This window comes from Elaeis guineensis, chromosome 7, assembly GCF_000442705.2.
Source record: "Elaeis guineensis isolate ETL-2024a chromosome 7, EG11, whole genome shotgun sequence".
Taxonomy (NCBI): Eukaryota; Viridiplantae; Streptophyta; class Magnoliopsida; order Arecales; family Arecaceae; genus Elaeis; species Elaeis guineensis.
In genome coordinates this window covers 27345719-27356236 of record NC_025999.2, presented here as the reverse complement: position 1 = coordinate 27356236, position 10518 = coordinate 27345719, and positions in this window count along the sequence as shown.

Here is a 10518-nt window from a genome sequence, read left to right as displayed (position 1 = left end):
GGAAAGGAGACCTAACCGATTCATTTATTAAAGCCCTCGATGTCAAGGAGTTCGAAGACTACAAATCAAAGATGAATATATGATACTATACCGATTGGCTTTAGTCCAAGTGAGGTTGTTGGAAATTATGTCTTAAAGCTAATCGTCAGTCTGTTGACAGTTGTGCTTATCATATATATATATATAAATTATTGAATTAATAAATATTTTTAGTTTTTTCATCACTATGTACATCTCATTTGAACTCCTATTATGTGATGAAGTCTTTAGGACTATTTGATTCGATATAAGAGGATATATCGTTTAGTCCTTAAACCTTAAGTTCATGATCAAATGATATACTATTATTAGATGATAGCTATATCAAGTATACATCGTTGTGTGCTATGTACGTTGGTTATTCTCTTAACCAAAGAATGTAGAGACACTAGCATGTCATGCAAGTGAGACGTAGGAGTATATTTTACTAAACGTGATCAATTGCTGAGTACTCTGCTGTCAAGAATAGCTCGCAAAGGATATGGGTATAAGTGTCCTTCCGATCTGAAATCACCACGGTGACTTACAAGCAACTCACTATACTTTGGTGCTGGACTACCTCATTTTAATTCAGTGATGAAAAGCTTCTGGGCATAGTCTTGCGAAGTCGGTGTGTGAGTCAAGATGGAATTGATCCCTCCAAATAAGTAGGATGTATCAGTATGTTTCATTCAGTAAAATCTTGATCGGAATAATCCATGTGATGGATTTTAAAAGTTAAAATATGATGTGGATGACCATATCAGGTTGGCAGTTAAACCCTAGATCACCTAGAGCATTTGAGTCAAAGGGATGAATTATACAGTAACCATATGCCAATAGGTTCTTGAATGATGCTTTGCAATCTTTCGACCTATCTGGACGTTGGGTATCATTGCTAGATGATCACTTTAATTGGTATAGAAAGATTATTTCTATACTACCAGCTTAAGTTCGAATCTATGGGGTCATACTCAAAAAAAATTTTTGACTGATCATATGGTTGATCAATAATTAAAAATCATTTCAGGATAAAACAGTCAATTCGATTGATGATTAATCCTATGCAAAAATTATTAATACATCAATTTGCTAATTATTGATGAATTATAAGAAGATTGATTAGTAATTAGATTATTAATTAACTTAATTTGATTGAACATTGAGGTTTGGATTGAATCTAATTGAATTAGATTCAATTTAGTTTGACCCGATTAGGTTATGAGATGACCTAATCGCTAAGGATGTTTGATTCTTGATATGATCAGACTTGAGCTCGATTAATTTTTAATTTGATTAAGATTTGATTAAAGCTATTTGCTATCTAATTAAATTTAGTTTAATGATCCAATTGGGGTTTAACCTAATTTGATTGGGTTAAGAATCTAATTGGATGAGAAAAATAATTCGAATTCGAATCCCCTTGCACCTCCTTATCTGTTCCCTCTTATTCTTCATTTGAAAAATATTTTATATGATTTTTTCTCATATCTAGAAGCCTTTCTCACATCCTTATTTGAGTCCTTTTGAATTAGAAATTGGTTGGTTTAAATTTGAGTTCAAATTGGTTTGAATTTGAATAAAAATCTAGAGTCCAAATTGAGTTGGACTCTCCTCTTCATGCCATCACATTTCTCCATGCATAAAGTATTTTTGTGTGAGATTTGTTACATAATTCTGATGTTGGTCGATCACTCTCTGAGTTCATAAGATAAAAAAAAAGTTTGGTTCAAAATTTAATTCAAATTTGATTTAAATTGATGATAAGAATCAACCAACACTTGAATTTGAACTGAAACTACCTTATTCTTATCCTTATCTTCCATGAGATGCCAACCTTAAAAGGGGATCAGTTTTGTGCAGATTAGAAGTAATTTTTGGCATGAGAAACTTGAGAGAGGGGACATAAAAAGTTAAGAGTGGGTTGGACTTCTGTGCATGAGAAACAGAGGAAGTGTTCTTCCTCTCGGCGTGAGCTATGGGTTCTAGGATTTCATCTCTAGATTTTGTGAGAAAAAAGATATAAGAGTGAGTCCTGTCCTATCTTCTACACCACCACCTTCTCGTAAAGCTTCATCTTCTGATCTGAAGGAGTCCAGGAGATCCAAAGAAAGGAGCTTGGATCAGCCATCCAGAGCCTTCGACACGAGCTAGCACTCCCATGAAGGAAGATTTGATTAGAGCTTCAAGTGGACGATCTGTAGAAGTCGGACGATCTGTGCGGCTGCTCAGCATCAATGAGAATTTTATACCATACTTACCAGCAGTGGAGATCATCAACCTATGCGAAAAGATGATGAATTCTGAACTCTACTGACATAATCTAAAAGTTAGATCAGATTCAGGACATGGACGTGATCAATGCAGTTTTTTATTTTATATCAAATTTTGTATGTAAATTTTTTATATCATAGATCTTTAATGGTAGTTTAGATCTGATCTAAGATATTTTTAGAAGATTAAAATATTTAATCTTTTATTATTTTGTTATAAATTTTAAAAATACATATTTTGAACTATCCATTTTTTCTTCACTTCTAACGTCGCTCATGACACACAAACTCACCATAAGGCAACATAGTGAAGAAGAGATCAAGAAGAAAAAGACTATAGCTCTCAGGTCTATGGCTCAAGAAGAAGAAAATTTGAACCAATCCGATAATGAAGATGAAGATGAAGAGCTTGCACTCATTACTTAGAAACTTAAAAGGTTCATGAAGATAAGGAGGCAAGGAGTAAGAAGGCTATTAACCAAGGGAGAGCCAAGCAAAGAGAAGGACAAAGAGTAGCCCTTTATATGTTATGAATGTAAGATGTCGAGGTATTTTAGATCTGAATATTCTCAACTCAAAAAGGCCCCCAAAAAATTCAAAAAGAAGGCTATGGTGGCAACTTGGAGTGACAGCGATGAATCAAGCTCTGATGATGATATCCATAAAGAAGCCAACCCTTTGTCTCATGGCACATGAAAATGAGATAACATCTGATCCCTCAAATGAATTTATTTTTTATGAATTGTAAGAGGCTTTCTATGATCTATTAGATGTTCTAAAGAAGCTAGGATTAAAGAACAAAGAGCTAAAAATGCAAAATCAATGTTTACTCAAAGAAAAGGAAGATATTTTAGCTAAAAATAAAAATTTAATCCAAGAAAATTAGAAGTTAAAAACTAAAGTAAATAAGCTGAAACTTATTGTACATAAGTTTACTTTAAGTTCAAATAAACTAGAAATAATTTTTGAAAACCAAAAGACAGTTTATAACAAAGTTGGTCTTGGTTACAACCCTCTAAAAAAATAGATATTTTTGAAAAATATATTTGTAAACTCTTCTCAAAATAAAATTTCATATTTCAACTGTGGTAAATTAGGTCATAAATCTATGCATGCTCTTCTAATAGATTTGGCAGCTCTGATGTAAAGATGATATGGGTTCCAAAAGGAACTATCGTGACTAACCAAAAAGGATCCAAGAAAGCTTGAGTACCTAAAATTAAAATTTTATTTTCTATGTAGATGTGTCTTGCATCCCAAAGATCAAAGAGAAGATGGTATCTTGATAGTGGGTGTTTAAAATACATAATCGATGATGAATCTTAATTCATCATCTTTGAAGCAAAAGATGGAGAGATGGTCACCTTTGGAGATAATGATAAAAAGAAGGTCATTGGAGTAGATAACATTGGTATCACTCCCTCTACATTCATTGAAAATATTTTATTAGTAGATGGTCTCAAGCATAATCTTTTAACCATTAGTCAATTATGTGATGAGGGTTTTAAAGTTATATTTGAATCCACTATGTGCATTGTAACTCATCCTAATAAAGATGGTATAAGATTTATTGGATATAGATATGATAATATTTACGTGATAGATTTGAATGATCTATCCTTATAAAACATACAATGCCTGGTAGCCATGAATGCCAAGATTAATGAGACTAGTTGGCTTTGACACCGTAGGCTTGCACATATAAGCATGCATTCTCTTTCTAAACTCATTAATAAGGATTTAGTTATTGACTTATCTAAATTAAATTTTGAAAAAGATAAAATATGTGATGCTTGTCAACTAGAAAAATAAACTAGAATTTTATTTAAATCTATAAATATTATTTCAACTTCTAGGCCATTGAATTATTACACATAGATTTGTTTGGACCCACTAGAACTACTAGCTTAGGTGAAAAAAGATATGCCTTTGTTATTATCGATGATTTCACTTGATTTATATGGATTTTATTTTTGACATCGAAGGATGAATCTTTTTCAGCTTTTATCAAGTTTTATCGAAAGGTTTCAAATGAAAAAGGTCTTTCAATTTTTAAAATTCGTAGTGATCATGGCACCCAGTTTGAAAATAAAAATTTTAAAAAATTTTATGATGAAAAAGATATTGAACATAACTTTTTTGTACCTAAGACATTCCAACAAAATGGGATAGTAGAAAGAAATAATAGAACTCTTAAAAAAATAGCTCGTACCATATTATGTGAAAGCAACCTTTTAAGATATTATTGGATGGAGGTAATTAACATAGTATGTTATATTTTAAACCATGCTTTAATAAGATCAATTTAAAAAAAAAATACCTTATGAACTTTCGAAAGGAAAAAAATCTAACATTACATATTTTTATATTTTCAATTGCTGATGCTTTGTTTTAAATAATGATAAAGATAAGTTAGAAAAATTTGATGCTAAATCTGATGAAGCAATCTTTCTTAATTATTCTACTTCTAGCAAAGTATTTAGAATATTTAATAAAAAGATCTTAGTTGTCGAGGAGTCTATACATATTATCTTTGATGAGACTAATGATCTTCTATTAAGAAAGAGTGAAGGTATTGATGATGCAGGTTCTATCATAGAAGGAATGAAGGAGCTTATCTTAAAGGACTCAACAATCCAAAATAAGAGAAACCATGAGGACAAACATAAGGATGAAGGTGAGGAACAACAAAAACTACAAGAGCAACCTTAAGATATACATGATCTTCTGAAAGAATGGAGGTATGTTCACAACCACCCCAAGAAACTTATCATTGGTGATCTTTCTCATGGGGTAAAAACTCGATCTTCTCTTAGGGATGTAAATAACTATTTTACTTTTATATCTCATTTTGAACCAAAAATCATTGATGAAGCTGAAAAAGATCATAATTGGATAAATATAATGCAAGAAAAATTTAATCAATTTGAAAGAAATAATGTATGGACTCTTGTTGAAAGACCTAAAGATCACCCTATAATTGAAACTAAATGGGTGTTAGAAATAAACTAAATGAAAATAAAAATATTATTAGAAATAAAGCAAGACTAGTAGCTAAAGGGTATAATTAATAAAAAGAAATTGATTTTGATGAGACTTTTACATCCGTAGCAAGATTAGAAGCTATAAGACTTGGGCTTGCATATGCATATTTTATGAACCTTAAGTTATATCAAATGGATATAAAAAATACTTTTCTAAATGGTTTTATCATGGAAGAAGTATATATAGAGCAGCCCCTTGATTTTGAAAATTATATTTTTTTCAAGCCATATTTCTAAATTAAATAAAGCTTTACATGGTTTAAAACAAGCCCCTAGAGCATGAAATGAAAGACTAAGTAAATTTTTGTTAGAGAATGATTTTTCTAGAGAAAAAGTAGATATAACTCTTTTCATAAAAAAAAAGGTTGATGGCATTCTTATGATATAAATATATGTTGATGATATCATTTTTGGATCTACTAATGAAATCTTGTACCGAGATTTTGCCATGCTCATGTAAAAAAGTTCGAGATGAGTATGATGGGAGAACTCACTTTCTTTCTCAGACTTCAAATTAAGCAATCAAGAGAAGGGATCTTCATTTGCTAAAGCAAGTATACAAGAGAATTGTTAGAGAGATTTGGGATGGAGACCTCTAAGAGTATTGGCACACCTATGAGTCCTTCATGCAAATTGGACAAGGATGAAAATGGTAAGAGTGTTGATTTAAAGCTTTATAGAGGTATAATAGGATCCTTATTATATCTTACTGCTAGTAGATCTAATATCATGTTCAGTGTTTGTATGTATGCAAGATTTAAATCAAATCCTAAAGAATCATATTTAAATACTGTCAAAAGAATCATAAAATATTTAAATAGAACATAAATTTTAGGATTATGGTTTTCTAAACAATCATCTATAAACTTAATAGGATACTCAGATGCAGACTTTACAGGATATAAATTAGATAGAAAGAGCACTAGTGAAACTTGTCAATTTCTTGACGTAAACTTAATCTCTTAGTTTAGTAAGAAACAACATTCGGTAGCATTGTTTATGGTCGAGGTCGAATATATTGTAGCCAAAAATTATTGTGCTCAAATCTTATAGATTAAGCAATAACTCAAAAATTTTAGCGTGAACTTAATAATATTTTTATAAGATGTGATAATACTAGAGCCATCAATCTAACTAAAAACTCAATTTAATATTCTAGGTCAAAATACATTGAGATAAGATACCATTTCATAAGAGAGCATGTGCAAAATAATGATGTGTTGATTGACTTTGTTTGTTCTAAAAAATAATTAGTGGACATCTTTAGAAAACCCTTAAATGAAGATAGATTTTATGAAATTAGAAGAGAACTAAGAATTTTGGATCCTTATGCTTCATGCTATCTTTTTTATTCTCACTAGATTTTTCTTTTAATTTCATTAGATCATTTTTTTTTAATGTAGTACTCATACATTTTGGATATATTGATGTAGTCACTTCTTATAATCTCTTTTTGATACTCATGAAAATGTGACTTCTTTATAAAAATTGAGTATGCGTAATGATTAGTTGCTTGATGTTTATATTTATAAATCTAAGGAAGAGAAACATATAAAGCTCTTTCCCTTAAAATTAACTAATTATGCATAATTTGGATAAAAAAATGGGAGTATCAAGAAAAATGAATTTTCTAGAAGTTGTTATGAAAAATTGGGTGAGTAAACTTTATTAGAATATTAAAAGATAAATCTTCCTTAGAACTAAATAGGAGAAATTATTTTAGAAATTAATAATAATATAAATTATTAATGATCATTTATCTTGATCTATTTGTACACTCTTGTTATTTTATTTATTAGATGTATTTTTGAAAAATCATTATTATATTTAAAAGAAAACTTATTGATGAATATTTGTTCTTGGATAGTAATCATTTTTTTAACTTATTCATTCATACTCTATATGATTTAAATATTCTTGTATTAGTGTTAACCCGAAAGTGAAACATATTCTTGTATTCCACCATAATTAATCATTTTTTTAAAAATAAATTTAAAACTTGTTCTTCTTAAATCTTCAAGTGATATCAAGAAAAAATTTCAAGCAAGTAATTATTTGAGTTAATTTTCAAAATAATTTAATGAGGATGATTATTTTCACAATCGATATCAAGAAGATTCTTTTTAAGAAAATTTTTATATATTTGGTATCAAACAACTCATTCTTGCCTCGCATTATATTACTTTATCTTTGAAAAAAGAAAAAAGTATTTTAGTCTCAAATATGTTTTGTATTGATATAACTTGATATGATACTATTTGAGATAAATTCGAAAAATTTATAAAATTTTTGAACTTAATGGTATGATATCTCTTAAAGAAAAGAAAGAGATATCTTTTAAAAAAGTTAAACATATCTTATGCCTGATTTTGATACTCTAAAATCTTAAATTTTGAATAAGCTCCATCTTTCTTGAATTTTTAAAGCTCAAAGCATTTTTTTTAAACTGAATTTAAAAAATATTTTTGAATCTATACTTTTGAGAAAGGGGAGTTGTATTATCGAGTTTGTATAAAATTTAATGTTATACAAAATAAAATATATTTTCTAAAACTGGTCAAGCTTGATTTAAATTTAATAAGAAAAGAAGTTTTATTTTCTTCACTCTCAATTCTTATTTCTTTAGAAGTCTTATTCTAAATTTTAAAGTTAAACTCAAATTTAATCTAAAAGGGAGAGAACTCAAATCAAATTTTAAAAATTGAATATCTTTAGATTTGAGTCTTTATTTAATTTTATTATTGTTAAAATGGGAGAGAGTATATATGATAAGTATATGCCTATAATACTTTTAATTTGATTGATATGCTTATATATGTGCTTGAAATAATGATATATATATATATATATATATATATATATATATATATATATATGTATGTATGTATGTATGTATGTATGTATGTATGTATGAAATTTGGTATCAATTGAAACTTTCATGAAGTACCTGTTCACATATGCTTATTTTGTCACTTCATGATTCATATTGATAAGATAATTTAAATATATTATATTTAGTTATTATGGATATGGTTACGTAATCCTTATTGTATATTTATAGATTTTGATATGGATGCTATATTTTATACTATCTTGATGTATATTTTAATATTCTATTTCATTGGATGGAATTATGGATGTTGATTTTTTTTTTATTGATGTATTTTGGCTGATATTATGTATTTTTAGTATCACGTGAGCACAATGAAATATATTAATATGTTTTGGATGAAGTTATATATTTTTGGCTGATATGAACTTACTTTAGACTTGTAGTTGATGTAGTTGATGATATGAAATTGGCATTATATTTTATTATAAACTTTGAATGTAACTTGTTGAATATGTATCATGGACAGGTTCCTCATAATCAATCAAAAATGGAGAGTTGATTTTGATTTTTTTTAAAAAAAGGAATGTCAATTTTAAATGATGATGCCAAAAAGGAGTAAATTTATATTGTTTGGTATAAGCAATATTTTCAAAAGTAAAATTTTTAAAAATAATAAGACTTTTATTGGCCCTATATTGTGTCATTTATGTCACTTATGCAAGTTCTACTAGCTTGAAACTTTTAGGGGGAGTATTGTTTTAATCAAAAATTTTTCTCTTTGATGATGTCAAAAGGGAGAGTGTTTTGCATGTAATATTGTATAAGCAAAATTTGAGAAGCTAAAATTATTCAATTGATTGTCTTAAGAATTAAGGGGGAGTGCATATTTGACCCTAGCCCCTAACCTCTCTTCTAAAAGAATTAAGATATTTGGATCTATATATCAATGCTTTGATAATTTTAAAGCTCATGCCTCATTTTCAATTTGAGCCAATTCATTTTTTCTTAATAATAAGTGCACCATGATAAGTCATGATCTTTGATAATATGTGTTCAATATGTATTGAAAGCTGAAACTATATAGTTCATGCCTTATGCCTTGAAATTCAAATTGAATATCATAACATGTTGCCTTGTGTTAAATTTAAAATTTCTTAATGGCACGACTTTGCTAAATGGACTATATATGCTATATTTTTTTGCTTATGCTCAAATATTTTATCATCATCAAAAAGGAGAAGATTGTTGTCTCAAAGATTGATTTTGATGAGCACAAAATATTTGAGAGAGATACTAATGATGTTTATCTTTGGAGATATTTTAAAAATTTATTTCAAGAGATCCAAAAAATTTTTAATTGAAAGAAATAGTTGGAGATGGCCAAAGTAGCAAATTTATTAAGTTGGAGGTGAAGCTGATATTTTTTGAAAGTCTTAAGATCATTCATGATGATATCAAATTATTTGGAGGTATTTTTAAAATTTTTGAAAGTTTAAAAATGAAGAAAAATCAGCTTGGGCAAAATGGGGTGACCACTAGATCGATCCTTTTCAGTTCGGCATGCCGACACGCAAGTTTTTGAAATGGCACACAAAAAGGGATATCCCTTGGGGCATCCTATGTGAAAAAGAGCATCTCATGGGTTCTCCTGTAGGTCCTAAAAGCAAACTGAAGTTGATTTTCTGACTGTTGAAAAAGAGGCATCCCATGGGGCGTCCTCTGCGACAGAAAAATCTGCAATGGCTAGTTTTTGTTCGATTTTGGTGTATTAAATACTTCTTAAACCTACTCCAATGGCTCTTAATGGCTACTAAATCTTCTCTACTATTGATTGAAGGTATAAAGCCATTCAAAAGGGAGAAAAATTAAGAAAAATCAAGAAAAAAATTTAGCCCAAAGAAATTTGCTGGTTCAAGCTAAAAAATATTGATTTCAAGCTGAACTACCTCTTAAAGGCTCTTTCAAGTCTCCATTATTGCTGAGAGAACTCTTAAAAGCTTCTTCTATTTTTAGTAAAGTATTCTTATTATTTTATTATGCTCATTTGAGGAGCTAACTTATGCTTAATATTGTAAAACATACTTTTCTTGTTTTGCTACTTTTGTTTTGAGTTTTGTGGGGTTTCAAAACTTGGAGGGGTTGATCCAAACTTTAAATTGGAGTATATTGAGTTGGCTTATACTCAAAAAAATAAGTGTCCAGCTTGGAATAGCTAGGATCGGTGGTATTCGATATTGTAATCATGTTGAGAATGATTAGTGGATTGAAATTCTCAAGTAGGAACTTGAAGAGTGGATATAGGTGTAAGATTGACACCAAACTACTATAAATCTTCTTGTTTGTGATGTGA